This window comes from Psammomys obesus, unplaced genomic scaffold, assembly GCF_907164565.1.
Source record: "Psammomys obesus unplaced genomic scaffold, mPsaObe1.curated_primary_1811, whole genome shotgun sequence".
NCBI classification, from domain to species: Eukaryota; Metazoa; Chordata; class Mammalia; order Rodentia; family Muridae; genus Psammomys; species Psammomys obesus.
The window spans coordinates 6,082,589-6,100,414 of NW_026585626.1; the positions used below are offsets into that span (position 1 = coordinate 6,082,589).

Sequence of the window (17,826 nt, forward strand, 5' to 3'; positions counted from 1 at the left end):
GGGGCCGCGGCGGAGAGGCCGCCGCCGCGCCGGACACCTTACTTCCTGCTTCCCCGCCCGCCGGCCCCGGCTCTGCGGAGGGATATCTCTCCCCTCCTCGGCCCCTCTCCTCCCTCCCCCCCCCCCCCCCCCCCCCCCCCCCCCCCCCCCTTTTTTTTTTTTTTTCACCCCCCGCCCCCCCCCCCCCAACTCCACCCCGCCTCTCTCCTTTTGCAAGAAAATAATTTGACAGTCGATTTGCTGACAGGGGAGGAATTTGCATCCTGGATTTACAAAAAAAAAAAAAAAAAAAAAAAGAAAAAAAAAAAAAAAAAAAAAGGCCGAGAGGAGCTTAGGAACGGTTGCTAGGGGGTGGGTAAACGGGTGAAAGAGGGTGGGGTGGGTTGGGGTGCTTGTGTGTGTGTGTGTGGGGGGGAGCGGATCCGGAGGGCTCGGGGAGGGGGGCGCTTGCAAAAAAAAAAAAGGTAAGGGCAGGTTAGCGCGCGGCTCGGGCCCGAGTGGGCTGCGGCCGGGGGAGGGGCGAGAGCTGCATATGTATTTCTGTCCTCCCCTGCACACCCCTTCCCTCCGAGCGATGGCTGAGAGGCGGTGCATGCAGATGGGGAGTAAGTTTCCTGGAGGGGAGGGGGGCGGGAGCACGCGCGCCGCCGGGCGCCGCGAACCTCCACCGGGGAGGGGGAGAGCGGCTGGATGCGGAGAGTTTGGAGTCGGGAGGGCAGGGCAGGGAGCGGGGCCCGGAGGAGGGGGCGGAGGAGGGGGTGCCGCCGGGCGCCCTAGCTGGGAGTAAGTTTCCAAGAGCCGGGAGAGCCCTGCACGCTGGCTAGCTGGCTAGTAAGTTTCTGGCCGGGGAGGGCGCGTGGGGAGGAGGAGGAGGAGGAGGAGGGAGGAGGGGGAGGAGGGGGAGGAGGAGGGGGGGGGGGGGGAGCAGATTTCCTGCGGGGAGGCCGAATGCATATGGAGAGGAGATTTCCTGGAGGGAGGGTTGAGGCGTAGACCGGACCGAGTAAGTTTCTTGCTGGGGTGGTGGCTGAGGGTGGTTGAGTTGGTGCTTTGGGGAACCCTGAGCCTTCCCACCCGGGACTGGGGGGGGGGGGGCGGGGCGGGGGGGGCAGGTTCCGCGCTTGGGGAGAGGGGCTTGCATCTGGGGAGTATGTTTCCTGGCGGAGCGATATTTGTTTACAGGCTGAGGGCAGTACTGTAAATGAGGGAGAAGGCGGCTGACACGGATTAATATTGAAATTACTCCATCAGCTCGCCTCGCCCCCCAGCTCGCCCCCCGAGTGGAGACTGGTCGTCTTGTCGGATTGCCCAGGCACTTGTTGCCGAAACAGCCAAGGTAGGAGAGAAGCTTATTAAGTTTCATTAAAAAAAAAAAAAAATTAGTGGGAGGGGGATGCTCCGCCGGGAGGTGGGGGTGGGGTGCGGAGGGAAGCCTGTGGGGGACCAGCCTGCCGCGGCCTCTTTACTTTCCGGCTGTTACCGGGGCCCTTTCCCTGCTGGCCTTCTTCCCTGTTCCCTCTCCCGGCTCGTAGCATCCCAGCAAAGGGGGAGGGGTGAGGTGGGCGCTGTGACCGGCGAACCCCGGCCTCCAGGGTGTCAGCGGTGGGTTTGAAATGGAAGGTTGGTGTGTTATAAAGCCTCCATTCTTCCAGCCAAGAAACCGCAGGACCCCAGGGATGTGTCTTTTGGGGTTTTTGACGTGATGCCTATGTGTGTATATGTGAGTCCTGCGGGCTCGGTGGGGGCTGGGTAGTTCCCAGAAGTAAGTGCGGCCACCCAGGTGGGAGAGGTGTGTGGGGAGGCGAACTTGCCACCTCACTCCCCAACTTCAGTTTGGGAGTCTGGGAAGTTCCTGCCGAGGAGAAGCCCCAGTTGCAAACCAAACCACCGTTTTACCGATGGAGGCAGGGGCAGCACCTGGCAGGCGGCCTGTGCCAGCCCCCGGACTGGAGCTTGTGTGCCTGCCATCCTTGGGTTAAAGAAGAAAATGCCTCTGGGTTCCCTGTGCTCTGCTCCCGTAGAGTAGGCATGCTGTCAAACTCTTGCCCTAGACAAACGTTGCTTTGGCAAGTCAAGTGCTGTGTTGTGTTCGGTGCTTGGTCGCTGGTGGCCCTGAACTGTCTTGTGACGTGTGTGTGGAGGTCATGCTTAGGAATGACCAGCCCAGGCATGGCCCAGCACCTCAGCAGAGCATGCCTGGGAGGGGCACTTTGCCTTGGTCTTTTTCCTCAGGCGACAGAGGTGACTTTTTCTCTCAAAGAAAGGAGTTTGAAGTTGTCCCAGTTGGTGTCAATCGCCTGCACCTTTGGTACTTTTTCACGCTGGGAGTTCTGTGTGCAAATGTGCTTTGTGGCTCCCCAGCGTGCTGGCAGAGGAACCAGCACCGAGCTGGTTAAACCAGCAGTCTCTGCCTCTCCTTGCTTGCTTTCTTGGCACTCAGCCCTGCTGGTTTCTGCAGATAGTTTTACTTTGATGGGTGCTGGTGCTGGGAGTTGAACTTGACCAGGATAATTTGAACATCAGGGGGTCTGGCCAGGGACTGGTTAGTAGGGTTAAAGGCTTAACCAACCACACCGGGTAACTAAAGTCGGTTAAGCTTTCCCTAATTCTGTAAATGGGTTTTGAGTCTAGAAGGGGGAAAAAATGGGTTAAAACAAAACAAAATCCCTCTTTTTATGTTACCGATAGTCCGTTTTTCTTCTTTCCTTCCTACCGTCAGGTTTCAGGGTGGAGGGTTTGGGATCTGCCGGTTTGAAAGTTGAGTCAGTTAGAAATATTGGTGCTCCCTATCACGTGTTCCCAAGTAGGCATTAGCTAAACAAATTAGCTGTTATCTTTAACCCGATGGATAGCTGAGTCTGATTGGTGTATGTGCTGGGAGAGTAAACAGAATTCCTCATGTGTGTTTATTTCAGGGTGGAATTATTTACATGTCTAACCTGGGAGCCAAGAACAGTCGTTCAGTTTTTTTTCCTCTTTACATTTATGAGATTTATTTTATTGTCTTTCTTTGGCCATTAATCAAGTCACAGTAGCCCGCCCCCCCCCATTCAACTGAGAGCGTTTTCTTGGTAATCAAGGTTTGAAGGCCCAAGAATCATAATTGATTCTTTCTTTTTAAAATATTGTGACGATTGATCCCTGTAGTGACACACCCCTTTGGGCCTCGCCCTTTTAGGCATGTCCATTTTCGCCAGCTGATTGTTTAGAAGGCTGCCTGACATGGGGAGAGGGGGAGGGAGGGAGAGAGAGAGAGAGAAAGCCTTCGCCTTATGCGTTATAGGCACAGAGAAGATTAATTTTGCAGGTTCCAGAGTGAATGTGGGTCTTTTCACAGCCTGGTAAGCAGGCATCCACATAGCAGGCGTTTGCTAATATTGGAGCGTTTACGTAGAGCTTGGTGTGAAAACAGTCTCTATGAACTGTGCTGAAAGTACTGTGGTTTTTGTTGAGTTCAAAGAGGGGAGAGGGGACAGGGTGTTGTTTTCTGTGCCTCGTGTATACAAATGTGTGGGTATGAAAACAAAGCTTATTTAGGATTCTCTTTTCCTTCTTTGCCGGATAGGTTGATCGTAAGAACACAAAGGGTTTTATTTGTTTGTTTGTGTATTTATTTATTTATTTTATTTTATTTTCTTGCGGGAGTGGGCTGAGGTGGTGCACAGAAGAATTCTCTGTGAGGTTGATGGGGTGCTAAAATTGTCTTGTGTTTAGTAGTTGGTTCAAGTTTGTGAGCATTTTAAAGTGAGAACGTCTAAGGTGGCTGTATGCCCAAGGCAAGGCCAAGGTGTCTCTGAAAATGGACAGGGTACCAATTTCTAGCAGTTTCTGCCTTTAAGGGGGTGATTATTATTTTAAGAAGAACAGAGCTTTGGTTCCGGCTTTAAACCCCTGTCATGTGCAGCGTGGACCCAGAGCTCTTGACAGTGTCTTCCTGGGCCAACGGCCAAATTGCTTCATGGACTCCGGGCGAGTTGATTAACTTCTGTTTTTTTGTCTTCTCATGGAGAAATGGATTTGTAGGTTGGCATTCCACAAAAGCTCTTGAGCAGCCTGGCAACCGTGCCGACATGTAAGCCATTGCCCAGGCGAGCCTGCTACTGTTGTACGCTCAGTCATTCATGTATGTTTCACAGATTTCTTTTTTTAATTATCTCTAATCTCGCAGACATGTGCACGAGTGTGTATGTGGGTGCCTGCATGGGTGTCTGTGGGGCCCCCTGGAGCTGGCGTCATAAGCGGTGGTGCCGGGAATCGAACTCAGGTCATCTGGAAGAGCAGTAGGCACTCTTCCTGCGGAGCCACCGCTCCAACCCTGGGGCAGATATATTTAAAAAAAAAAAAAATCCTAATTATATGTGCTGATGGAGAGGGAGCTTGTACTTTCAGGTGCCCGAAATAATTTCAGTTCATCTTAGAAGTTTCCTCTGCAGCCAGCTGGCTGGATGAGCTAATGCTTAGTCAAGCCTGAGGTTAATTAAGCTGTTGTTTCCAGGCAGCAGGTAGCTCTGGGGAGGAGAAGGGGACCCAAGAGCTCAGTGTGGCCTAGCCTGCTTAACTGTGAAGAAGTCACGTGTGGGCTATTTCGATGTATCTAGATAGTGACGGGGTTCCTGCTGCTGATGTCTGGTCACTTCCAGGTACTGTCAAGTCACCACGGGCATTTCTGGAGAAAGCCCTTGGGAAAAAAAAAGAAAAAAAAATATTTTTTTAATTTAATTTTATTTTTTTGGCTGTTGACACACATACACACACAATAAGGATCCAGAAACGTGCTCTAGACCTCAGGCTGCATAAGACATGGTCCTGCTTATTTCTGAACTCAAACAAAAGAAAACAAAGCAAAACACCGTGTGGCTGAGCAGGGCAGAGGGCTGAAGGCTTCAGGGATCTTGTGGGTGACCATATTTTTAATATTTTCACATTGGAGGGCAACTGGTGTCACGAAAATGTAGTTGAGATTTTCTTTTTCCCCTAGGAAAGGGACTAGAACCAGCCCAGTTGCAGTTATTGACATGTTTTTAGGGTGTTGTGGGGTTGTGTGTACGTGTGTGTGTGTGTGTGTGTGTGTGTAGGTCAGAGGACAACTTGTGGGAGTCGGTTCTCTGCTTCCACTTTGTGGGTTCTCTATATTAGACTCCGGTTGTCAATCTTGGTGTCGTGCGCCCTCACCTAGCTGACCCTCTCTCCAGTCCTCTTCCCTTTCATTTTTGAAACAGAATTTCCCACTGACGCTGAAGCTTATAAATTCAGTGGCTGGCTGGTAGGCGCCAGGAAGCCATCTCCTGTCTCTTCCTCCTGGGTGCTGGGATTACAACCACCCACCACCACGTCTCCTTATGGATGTATTTTTTGGGTGAGGGCTGGAGATCTGAACTCACACTTGTGAGGCCGTCACTTTCCCACTGAGCCACCCCCCACCCCCAAGCCCTTCAACTTTGAGTTGTTCCATGATTCTTTTAGTAAATCTCTTCTAAGTGAAATGGTAGACACAGCCACCGAAAACAGAAAACCCCTCTGGGATGTTTTCTAAGAATGTCAAATTCTCAGAGTAGCCGCTCACAGGAATCCAGTCTGAGGAAATGAACATTTGAGTTTGTTTGTTTCCTCACAGAGGACGATAAACTAGGAGTGGTGTGAGAGTCACTGGGCTATTGCTCTACTGACATTGAAAATATTTTTAGAGGAAGTAGAGAGGAAAAAAAAAACCCTTTGGGTCTAATGGCTGTGAAATTTTTGGGGTCACATATGTATTATTATTATTTTTTAAATCTCTGCCTTGAGAAGCCCTGGTTTTCCTTTTCATATTAAGCAGCTACTCTTTCTTTCTTTCTTAAAGATTTATTTCTTTATTAATGTCTGTGTATCTTGTGTACGCCTGGTGCCCTCAGTGGCCAGAAGAAGGCAGTGGCTCTCTTGAACTAGAGTTAGGGGTGGTTGCAGGTCATCGTGTGGGTGCTGGAACTGAACCTGGGTCCTCTGCAGGAGCGACCTTTGCAGAGCTGTGAAGACCTCTGCTCTTCACAGCTGAGCCATCGCTCCAGCCCCAGTTAACTCACTCTTCAGTGATCACATGCTGTTTGCCCGTTACATTAAGGGGCTGGGAATCTTGGCAATTACAAGACAGGATTCTGTCTCTGCCCCCACCCCCCACCCCCGACTTTCTGGGGTGAACATGCCGCAGACTGTGATAAATGCTCTGGTGAAGTGCAGCCTCCGTGAGGAGTGGGGGGGGGGGGAAGACAGGGTGGCCATGCAGAGGAGAGCCTGTGTGGCCAGCTTCAGGGCTGCAGGAGGCTAGGAGAGCTCATGGGTAAGGGGGATGGAGAAAACTCAGGCTGGGACAGCCGTTCGGGATGTTGTGGGCCTCGGAAAGGTTTGGGTTTCTGTGTCTTACTTTTAGTGCGAAGCCTAAATAAAGGCTTACATATGCTGGGCGGGTACCACTGAGCTACACCAGTCTTTCTTTTTTAACCAATTGGTAAAAAGATTCTTATTTTAAGTGTGTGTGTGTCTGTCCGTCTGTTTATCTGTTTATCTGTGACTGGTCACTGCCTACCTGAGGCTAGCCTTGAACTGTGAATCTTCTTGCTTTAGGCCTTTGAGTAGCTGGGATTACAAGGGCTATGGTCCTGGCCCCCGATTAAATCTTTGGATTTTGTTTTTTAAATTATATTTAAAAAATTATGTGTAGATATATTTCTCTCCTTCCATGATGTGGGTCCCGGGAATTGAACTCAGGTCGTTGGGCTTGGCTGCAGTTGCCTTCTCGCACTGAGCCATCTTGCCCACCCAAAGAGTTATTTACGTTTCGTTTGTAGCGTTCTGAGTGGGAAGTGGTTGCACCCTAACTCACAGTTAAAGGAGCTTGGCATTTCGGTGAAGGTGGGGTTGGTTGTTGTGGAGGCAGGTGGAGGAGGTAAAGTGGGAGGTGACCAGGGTGCCTGGAGGATCCAGGTGGGTGTGGGATGGAAGTTGGTGGAGGTAGAGCAGGCCGAGTAAGAGTTTGGCTTAGGTAGGGTAGACAGGATGTGGGGTGACTCTAAAGTTTCTGGCTTGTGCACTTGGAAGGACAGTGTCCTGCTTGCTGAGGTCAGGGAGTGCGGGTGGGGAGCGGGGAGAAGTGAGGCACACGATCAGGGTATTTCCGGTTGAGTACCGGTAAGTTGGAGGTGGCTGATGGACCCCGAGTGGGGATGTTAAGTCCGTAGCCTGATGTAGCCAGTGTCAAAGGAGTTGAGCAGCCAGGTGAGAATGAGAAAGAAAAGCAACAGAGCCATATCTGGTGGCTAACTCCAGGATACCGGAGTTAGATCCAGTGTCAAGATGCCTGGAGGGGATGAATGGTTTCTATGGAGTGTGTGTGTGTGTGTGTGTGTGTGAGTGTGTGATGCTCATGAAGGGCCAGTGAGATGGTTGAGAGGGACCACATTATGGAAAGTGAGGACTGATGAACCGACTGATTAAAGTTGTCCTTTGGTCTGCCCTGGCCCTGGGGGGAATAACAAAAGTACAAACTTTTCGTGCTTATGAAGTTGATAAGCCCAGAGAAGACCCCCGTCAGATCTGACCGAGTGCTGGCCTTTGGTGACTTTGGGAAGAGCCAGCTCTGATGGCTCTGGGCTGGGGCCGACTGGGTGGAGAGGCAGACTCCATGGCTTCCTACAGCACAGAGACTCAGCCTCTTGGTTGGATTTGTTCATAATGGAGAAGGGCGGAAAGACGGGGCGGGGGCCAGAGGGCCGAGCCTGAAAGCAACTGCTTCTGGTTGGTTGGTTGTTTTGAAAGGGATGATGTGTGCTGATGGGGAAGATGAGGGAACAGGGTTGACTGATTTAGAGAACTGGGCTGGCTCTCTGAGAGTCGGTCCTGCAGCTCTGAGGGGAGCATCTGAGGCAGAGTGAAGGTGTGGGTGGGCAGGGTGAGCTCTGTGAGGGCTGCGGTACGCTGCTCCCCTTTCCTGGACCCCAGGCTGAGGCTGCACTGTCCTTGGGAAGGGGCCAGGCCGAGACCACTGGCCAGATACTCCACGGGTTAAAACTGCATCAGAAATTACACTGCGTTTTTCTGATCATTTGACCACGTTTACTGAGCGGCACAGAGGAAAAAGCAGATTACTTTTGCTTAAGGAAAACAGTCTTCAGTTAATTCTTTTGGGCCTGACGTTCAATTTATTAGCCAAGTACGACGAGAAAAAGACCTCTGAGATTTTTCAGCCCTGTTTGAGAGGTGAGGCATTGCGCTATATGTTCTGAACAGGAAGCTTAAAAACAAAACCAAACAAAACCCATACTGGACATCCGGTCAAGAGCTTTCGTGGCATGTATGAAGCCCTGGGCTCCGTCCCTACCACTGCCACAGCTAGGCATGGTAGTACATACACCTCAAATACCAGCCGGGGAGCTGGAGGCAGGGGGACCCAAAACCCAAGGTTAGTTTCTTAAGCACACAACCGCACATGGACTCGTGCCTCTCCCTTGCGCTGCCGTTCGAAGAAGCATCTTGTTATCACGGTTTGTGCCATCTACCACAGACCCCGCACTGTGGGGTCTGCTGGCAGGTGGGTGGGTGAGGATGGAGGTCGCAGACCTGAGGGGAGGTCGGGTTGTGTCCCCAACAGGAGGGCTATGCCATCTGTCTCCTACACTCCTACAGATGTGTGAGGTGGAGTCAGACAAGGTGTGGAGAGTGTGGACTTGGAGAGACTTCCCTGCCAGACAGCCACGAGGTGGCTTGTTCTGCTGCTGGGCTGCTCGCCGGATGTGAAACTCTTTCCTTAGGTCCCAGAGCCTCTCCTAAAACTGCTCTCCAGTCCCTGCCTTCTCTAGCTCCCGCCTTGTAGTCACTTCCGGTTTGGGGTTTTGTTCCATGCTCTTGAGTTGGGGCTGCTCTTATGTCCCAACGTCTGACATCAGGAATGCTGGCTGAGAAATGCCAATCAGGACAGGTTCAAGCTCTGCTTCTGTAGGCGGAATGTGAGACTGCCTATCCAAAGGGACAAGCAAATGTGGTTTTGTTCCTCAAGAGCCCCATGAACCATGTGCAGGGGAAACTTGAACTTTCCAGAGAAGGCTGGTTGTGGCTCTAGACGTGCATATACCTGTATTTACACTTATTTATTTAGTGAGTGTATGTACATGGATACGCGTGAGTCACACAGACCTGTGTAGGTCAGACGACAACTTGTAGGACAGGGTTGGTTCTCTTTTTCCACCATGTGGGTCTCAGGGATGGCGCTCCCTCTGGCTCCTTCAGCCCGCTGAGCCCTCTGCCTGGCCCTCCCTGCCTTAGCAGGCTGCATTCAGTAATGTTAGTGCCACAAAAGCTGCATCTAGCACGCACAGGCCTTCAGCTTGGCTGTGAGTACTGGAGAGCCATTTCCCGTTTTAAGAATCTTCTCTGTGCACGTGGAGTATCCAGTGGAATCCTGTTGCCCACCTTAGAGGGTGAGGCCTCGGTTACTCATTTAAAAATTATTTTCATGATGAAAAAGTCTAAGCACTCCCGAAACTCCGGGAGGCCAGCATGATGGACTCCCTTGGTCTTACTGCCTTGAATCGCCAGAGAGATTCCATCACGCCGTGGGTGAAGTGTCTTCCCGTGTTTACGTGGGAAAGGCATGTTGTTTGGAACTGCGGGTCGGGGATAGCAGTTTGATGTTACTGGAGAGAGGGAGATGCGTGATGGCGCATGATCGTTCTTGAGGAAGTGCACGCCACACCGAAATAAAGTTTGTTGTACGGGTGTCCCTGGACCACGGTGGAGAGCGTTTAGGCTCTCACTGGCTGAGGACAGCCGGGTGTGTTGATTCCTATCTGTAACTCCAGCAGTTGGCTGGGGCAGGAGGAGCAGATCGAGTTTGAGGCCAGCCCGATCTTTGGACCCTATCTCAAAAAATCCAAACCCAATCAAATGAAAATAAAATAGATAAAATAAATAAAATAAAACACCCCCAGACAGCATCAACAGACAGCAGAGGAAAACGAGGCCTGAGCAGTAGAGCTGAGGGCTGGCGAAAGGCCACAGTGGATAAAGATGCTGCCGCGAAGCCCAGCCTGGGGTTCCTGGGAACACATATATATGGAAGGAGAAAACAGATTCCTGTTAACTGACCTCTTACCTTCAGGACACCTATGTATACAATATATAAGTTAAAAAGAAAAGAAACAAGTTAAGGAAAAAGAAAAATAATTGAAGGCTAGTGAGATGGCTCTGTGGGTATGGTACCTGCCACCAAGCCTGCTGACCTGAATCTGGTCCCTGGAGCCCGCTTGGTGGAAGGAGAGAGCCCCCTCCTGCAGATTGTCCTGTGACTTCTACGTGGACCCCATGCCCTTCCTTAAAAATAGATCAACGTAAAAACAGACAAACAAATTGAAAGCTGAGCGTGATGGAACACACCTCTAATCCCAGCCCTCGGTAGGGGGTTGGGGTAGGGATGGGGCAGAAATCACAGTGAGTTCGAGACTGACTGGGGTACGTAGTACATTCTAGACCAGCCAAGGCTACTTCCTGAGACCTTGTCTCAAAACCGGAAATAAAAAAGGGTGCATTCGGGTTGTTGATTTAGCTTAGCGGGCGGGGCAGGGCACCCAGCAGGCTCCAGGCTGTGTGCCGTCCACCGGAGCAGAGCTGAAATGTCCTGTGTCTGTGGGGACTCACAGAAAGCGCTCTGCACAGACACAAGCATTGCGTCAAGGAAGCCGAGAAGGTGGTGTGGGTGCTAAGGCTTACCGCCCCAGAGACCCTAATCCTCCAAAGATTTAAGCATGTGTGAGCATCACATTTTTATTTTATTTTATTTTATTCTTTGTGGATGGTGTTTGCCCCTGTGTATGTTTGTGGACAGCACATGCATGCTGTGCCTCTTGGAGGCCAGAAGAGGGTGTTGAATCCTTTGGAGCTGGAGTTACAGAGGATTGTGAGCTGCCGTGTTGGTGCTGGGAATTGAACCCAGGACCTCTGCGAGAGCAGCTATTGCTCTTAACCACTGAGCCACCTCTGCAGCCCCAACCTATTGTTAGGATTTCGAAACTGCGTTATTTGGGAAGACACAACCGTCTGGTTGTGGCAGCTGGTACCCTCCCTTGGACCACTCCATAGATCAGTGATCATTCCCAGCTTCCTTGGCCTCAGGTCTTTGGGCTCTGACCTTGGGACATAGCAGGGCCCTGGACAGTTGGCTGCCTGAGAAACACTAATTTTCTTTACACAGATGGCTTAGTCATTCACACCGTTACCATTCATTGGAAGAGTCCTTGGGTGGGTGCTGGGTTTGTTGTCGTTACAGATCCGTCCACCAAGGACTCCTTTTGGTCTTTGACGAATACCCCTCAAGCCCCAAAAAGATAAGAGTTGATATGCAAGGAGATCTGAGTGTTCCCCTGAGGTTCGTAACGGTAGGAAATGGAGCACACCCTTAAAATGAAACTGGAGGCTGGTTCATAGGGCTCCGGGCTGGCCTCCCTTTGCTTTTTTAGCTGGGTGAACATGGAGCTGTCAGTGGCTGACCCTTGAGGACTCCAGGGACTTCTTCCCCTTTGAATAGTTTTGGCCACAGTGAGATCTGATGAACTCTCTCATTGCCTAGGTGTCTGGATGTCTGGTTGTCTTGGGGTAGGGCTGTGGGGTTCCCAGGGTCCCTGCTGTACTTGGCTTGCAGAATCACTCTGTTGGAACTTACTTGGGGAAGGCAGAACTGGGTCACCCTCCGCCCCGCACCCCCAGTTCTCTCACAAAGCCCGACACTGGTTAATACTGTATACATGCTTATGTAAGAATCAAGGTTTTGGGTTTTTTTTTTTTTTTTTTTTTTCCAATCTCTGATTTTTCTTTCCATTGGTTCTTGATGTGGGGACAAACCCAGGCTCAGTGTTTTCAGCCTCTGAGGGAGGCCAGAGCAGAGCAATAGTTCCTCGCCTTGCCTTGCTGTGGCCTTGCAGCATGGCTTAACTTGAGCCCTTGAATGCAAATACCATCCCTTCCCCCATCCCTTTTGATAAGTGACATTTTGCTAAATCAGTTATTCAAGGCCTTATCTATATTTCTGTCTGTGCTGGCTTAGTCAAAATAGGAAAGAGGGAATATTAGATTTCTTCACCCGCCCCCTCCTCCTTCCCCCTTTGAGCAACTCTGCTGAAGCTTTCTGATAGGGGAGGGCTGCTGTGTCCTTGAAGCAGCGAGCGCTTCCTGCAGAAAAATGTGGAGGGCTTGGACTTGCCTCGAACCGTGCTTTTTAGCAGCTGTGATTTTTCCGTTTTTCTTCTTTCCCCCCATCCCTCTCTGTTTTGATTATTGGAACTCATTGTGCTGTGGGGTAGGGGGTTGTACGGAGGGAGGAGGGGTGCCCAGGGAGCAGCATTTCCGGGGAGAGCTCAGGGTTCGGGAGGGGCGAGGGAGGGAAGGGATTTATTGAAAATATACGTCTACTTCGGCTATGATAAAGCGGCAGGCCTGTAAAAATGCAACAGGGAAATCATTATTGCGGTAGTGCAGGCAGGGCTTCGCTCTCTCATTAGCAGAGCTCGGCCCACGTGGAGGAGGGGGCAGCCGAGCTGCCTTTGAGAATTGGGGTGTTCAATAATAGCAGAAACTCAGGGGCATTCTCTCCACCTCCCCCCCCCCCGGCAGCCCCCTCTGGCTGCCTTAACTTCTTCCTCTTCCCTGTGGCTTTGTCACCTTTTGGAAGCTGTTGGTTGGGGTTTCGTTGCTCCCTTCCTAACCCCTGCCACCCCAAAATGCAGCGGGGACCGAGTGAGTTTGAAGTTAGAGGGAATGAAAATAAATTTCATCTTGGGAGCAAGAGGAGCATTTTGGGAACACTTCAGTAAGTGAGTAAGAGGTTGGATTTTTATCCCGAATTTCCCAGAACAGGAGGGGAGCCTGTATAGGGGTCCAGGAATTGGCCTGCTCCCTGGGATGTCAGAGTCAGGGGGTACGGGCCACTTTGATACTGGCACCTCCTCTTATGAGATGCTTGCTGTATGCCCGGCCTTGTGCAGACAGCTTAGTCATTCTCTACCTTACCATTCATTATAAGACGCAATGCTCAGTGTCCTCCCTTTGGGGAAACCGAGGCACGGCCCACTGTAGCAGCTTGCTTACAATCCTGCATGTTAAGCTGTAGGGTGCTTGCCCAGGCCTTGGGGGCTGGATCATGGGAGTCAGTTGGGCTGACCCGTGGATTCCGAGAGCAGGGTAGGCTATAAGGAAACACCCTTGATGGCATCCCCTGAGACCATAGGTCGAGTGCTGGGGACACTTGCTTAGGAAAAATCTCTCATTCGAGGGATCCAAATGAGGGTCTCAGCCCTTGTTAGAAGAGGCTACTCAGTGCTCTCTCTCATTTCTCCCTGTTCTTCAAATGTTTATTGAGTTGTGTTCCAGAATCGTACCAATGGCTGGAACCATCGGAGGGGCTGAGGGTTTAGTGGAGGACGATGGTGGGCACAGAAACATGAGCCTAGTCGCGCCTTCTTGGAAAAGGAGGAGGTAGGGGAAATTGTCTAGCACAGCCATGGCCACCACCTCAGAGGTGGCAGGTGAGGGGTGTTGTGTGGGGTCAGCGGGGCCTTGTTCCACAGACACGGGGGCCGGGGTGGGCTGCATGGTGACTGTGGGAATCTACACAGGCCTGGCCTTGAAGAAAACCCTGTGCCACCTCAGGATTTACCTCTTTATCTTAGTCCTCTCAGACAAGCCCAGCGAAAGCAGCCCATGCCCAATGGCTCGAACGACAGTTATTTCTCTTAGTTGGAAGGTAGGGAGGCCAGGGTCAGTGTGTACGCAGATTCAGTGTCTGGTAACAGCGCGTTTCGTGATCATGGAAGGCTTTCTTCTCTCCAGGTGTACCTGAGCTCGTATTCTGATGCTGTGATCACGCCCCCCCTCCCCCCACCAAAGGCCCCACCTCCGGATGCCATCACATTGAGGGTTAAAACTGTCAAGCTGTGAATTTGGGGGACGACAGCATTAGCCCTGACTTCATTTTTCGTCACCTGCATCTAGGCCTGCGCTGTCTGATGCGGCGGCCACCAGCTTTGCATGGCTAGTTGCATTTAAACCATTCAAAGTTGAATAAAGTAAAACAAAAAAAACAAAAACAAAACAAAACAAAACAAAACCCAGCCCTCCAGGTCCGCTAGCTACAGGTCAAAGGCCATGGAGCTGGGGGCTCTCCTATCAGACAGCCGGGAGACAGGGCATGGTCATGTCTGCGCAGAGCTTCTTGGCGGGGGCTGGGCAGGGTCTTAGCTTTGTCTTGGGGGGCTTCTCCCTTCCCTGAATGCCTGTTTCACCCTTGATTATTGCAGACCCTTCCCTGAAGGCTTGGGGGGCTTCCTCCGTCTAGCTAAATCACAGTCATCACTTCCCCCGGTTTGTGGGACACAAGCTATGTCTTATCGTTGGGGCTCAGGACTTGGGTTGGGCCCTGGTGCAAGTAAAGTCTCAGTGCTAAGAGACGAAGGGGCTGGAGAAAGGGCCTAGAGGTTAAGAGCATGTTTTGATCTTGCAGAGGACCTGAGTTTAGTTCCTGGCACTCACACCGGCTGGCTCACCAACCACCTCCTGTAATTCCAGCTCCAGGGCATCGGACACCCTTTTCTGGCCTCGTTAGGCACCCGTGGTTAGGTGTATACATATGTAATTAAATGCACGTGGGAGCATCAGCGTATGAAGAGGAGAGGTGTCCCTTCACTCACATTTTATGTGTTTTCGGTTCCGGGGATTGAACCTAAGGACCGTCTCCAAGCCGGCAGAGGGACCCACCCTTGAGCTGTGTCCCCGGCCCAGCTCCCATTTTGTAAGTTCAAGGTCATGACTGACTGACCTTGTTGCTCTTTGGGCCTGTGGTGAGGCCGCACGAAGCAGAGTAGGCGTGGAACAAAGCCACCACATCGTCCTGAGGCAAAAGAGAGTCCTGCTTTTCCTTCCCCCTGCACAGTCTGAGTCTGGAGGTCTCCCTCCACCTCTCAAGACACCCCTCAGTCAGTGCCGCTCTGGGGAACAAACCTTTAACATCCAAAGCTTTGAGGCTGGGGAAATGGCAGCCCTAACTGGAACTCCAGCTGGACCTGAACCTGTAGGCCAACTGCTGATCAAGAGCTCAGGGCCTTGGCCACAGGAGGGAAGGAGGGTGGCCTGCCGCTGCTCCTCCTGTCCATGGTGGAGAGAGATGCTTCTGAGGAGGTTCCCTTTTCCTTCTGTGCCCCTCACTCCCATTCCCTCCTTTCTCTCTGAGGCCCCAGTCTCGGACCTTGCTCTGTGGGTGGGAGGCCTCTGCCCCTTCCTCCTGCGCTCTGGGCTCTTTCCTGCTTCCCCCCTGGTGTGCCTCCAGCTCTGACATCACAGACTGAAACCCCACGAGGGAGTGTGAGCAGCAGCTGAGAAGGCGGTGTTGGGCAACCAGCCATCCCCATCTGCAGCCCTTACAGGGTCCTTCCAGAGGACACTTCCAGGGACTTAAACTTAAAAGCCTGTACTCAGTTAAAAGGGAGTCTGAGAAGTAAGAGATCCACGGAGGAGGCTCTCGGAAGCAGTTAAGAGGAGCCAGGGAGCGGAAGGTAGAGGCTGAATCGGCACAAGAGGCTTCTTTTTGTCTTTAGAAAGACAAGTCAGCGTGCTCGGGGACCAGACTTACGTGAAAACATAAGAGCCACTTACATGTTAACCATCCTCAGCTGACTCCTGAGCGTTTCCGTGAGGATGGCCGTGTCAGTGTGCCCGGACGGGGAAATGGGGACACGGAGGAGTTCAGGACATTGTTTCGGGTCTCAGGGCTGGTAAACAGTAGGGCAGAGATTCAAATCCAGAAAGGGAGACTCGGTGACCGTGAAAGCAGGGGCTTTCCGCACTTCCTTACGGTGCCTCTATAAGTCACTTTTATTCAACAATATAAATGCCGGGATGTAGTGGATAGGGGGACCACACTGGCCCCCAAGACTGTTCTTGAGCAGGTTAGCACCCTGGAAGCTTATTTTCCTCATCCTCGGATTTCCTGAATGAAGGGTTTGTTACTCATCTGTTTGGAGACAGGGTCTCCTGTAGCCCAGGCTAGCCCAGAACTTGCTCTGTGGACAAAGGTGACCTTGAGCTTCTGGTCTCCCTCCTCTACCTCCCCCGTGCTAGGATGGCAGGCATGCTCCGCCACACCCTGCCTCTGTGGCGCTGGGGAGCAAACCCAGGCTCTTGTGCGCGTTGAGCCAGCTCTCTGCCAGCTGAGCTATGTCCCCAGCTCCCGAGAGACTTATTTTGAGAATAAGAGGAGATGAAAGATGCAGAAGTGCTTTGAGGATGCTGAAGAACTTTCTCCTCTGCTTAACCATCTTCTGCAGTCACAAGGCTCTGGGTAGACTGTCAGGGCTGGGCCTGGGCTGTTGGCATGTGCGGGGAGCGACACTCTTTTCAGAAAATGTTGGGATCTGACCAGGCCAATCAGTCTGTATAATTTGGGGCAATAGTATGTCTAGGTGGGAGGTGGGGAAGCCCTTTAACAGGAACTAGAGGACATTATGTGACTTGGGAAATTCACTTCATCTCTGTAAACCTGAAAGGTCCACATCCTTTCTGGCGGGGCTGGTCAGTAGATTAGCTCAAGACCTGTGAAATGAGTCCAGTGCAAGCCAGACGGTGAAAATGGACCTGGGAACTGAAACTCTTGGACAATTCTAGATTAAGCTCTGGACCCATCTTGTTCTTCTGCCCAGAGGCTGTAATTAAGATTTGTTACATAATGACTTCTTTTCATGTTTTTTTTTTTAATTCACTTATTTTATTTTTGTTTTCTGTATAGAATATATGTGTCTCTTATGTATTCCTGGTGTCCATAGAAGTCTGGATGGCTTGGAACTAGAGTTGGAAAGGTTGTGAGGCCTCCCATGTGGGGACTGGAAGTTCTGTCCTCTGTGAGAGCTTCTAGTGTTCTGAACTGATGAGCCATCTCTCCAGCTCTCTCCTCTGGTGTTGTGAGAGGGGACTGTGTTGATAGTCCAGGCTGTCTTGACTTCTCCCAGATCCACTTGCCCGAAGCTCCTGAGTGCTGGTAGGTCTCTGTCGTGCCTGGCATGAACTATTAACTTTTTCTTTACGTTTGTTGACTTTGTTTGTGTGCATGTGTCGGGGTATGTGCCATGATGAATGTATGGGAGGCCAGAGGACTACCCGTCCCTTCTCTTCCTCCACCACATGGGTCCTGGGGGTCAAACCCAAGTGTTCAGTCTGGGCTGTAAGTGTGTTTGTGTGTTTGTGTGTTTAAGCAGCCCTCCTAAAAGATTAAAACATTTTTTGACTATTTCAAAAAAAATGTATATAATATATTTCTGTCATTTCACCTTTCTCTATTCCCCTTGTATTCTTTCGGAACTCTTTTTTCTCCCAGAACCTCTCTTCCCTATCTTCACCTTTTGTTTGTTTGTTTGTCTCTTGTTTTTAAAGACCAAAGAATGTTTTTTTTTAAAAAAGGCCAGGGAAGCCATTCAGTGCTTCAGTAAAGTTGTTGGTGTTGTGTGTGTGTGTGTGTGTGTGTGTGCGCGTGTGCGTGTATGAACTTATGCAACGGTAAGTGACAAGTGAAAGTCCTTCCTTTACCATTTTTGATAGTAGGAGTCTATAAACCACACACAGCGATTATAAAGAGTTTGGAAAATACTGATGGAGAAAATCTAATTCCTGTGGGTTACTGTTTTCATACATTTCCTTTCATTATCTCCAGGCAGATAATGCAGTCTGATGATTAAGATTTTAAAATCTGGGGCCAGGACTGTGGCTCAGTTGTTAGAGGGCTTCCAGCAAGCAGGAAGTTCAAGGTCTTCCTCAGCTACTACGCAT

The 17,826-nt window shown here is 51.1% G+C and overlaps 1 protein-coding gene across 11 annotated transcripts in view; it reads left to right on the top strand.

Moving 5' to 3' along the window:
- The first annotated feature begins 310 nt into the window (after positions 1 to 310).
- Positions 311 to 17,826, top strand: part of Trerf1 (transcriptional regulating factor 1) — a 208,574-nt gene continuing 191,058 nt past the window's right edge. For 8 of the 11 annotated variants that reach the window (XM_055613248.1, XM_055613293.1, XM_055613308.1 and 5 more), the window contains exons 1-2: positions 700 to 831; positions 1,252 to 1,336. The gene's annotated coding sequence lies outside the window, so the exon portion shown is untranslated. Of the gene's footprint in view, positions 352 to 450; positions 606 to 699; positions 832 to 943; positions 1,004 to 1,251; positions 1,337 to 17,826 lie in introns of those variants that run through there. The other 3 variants (XM_055613271.1, XM_055613278.1, XM_055613256.1) reach the window with 3 other exon arrangements.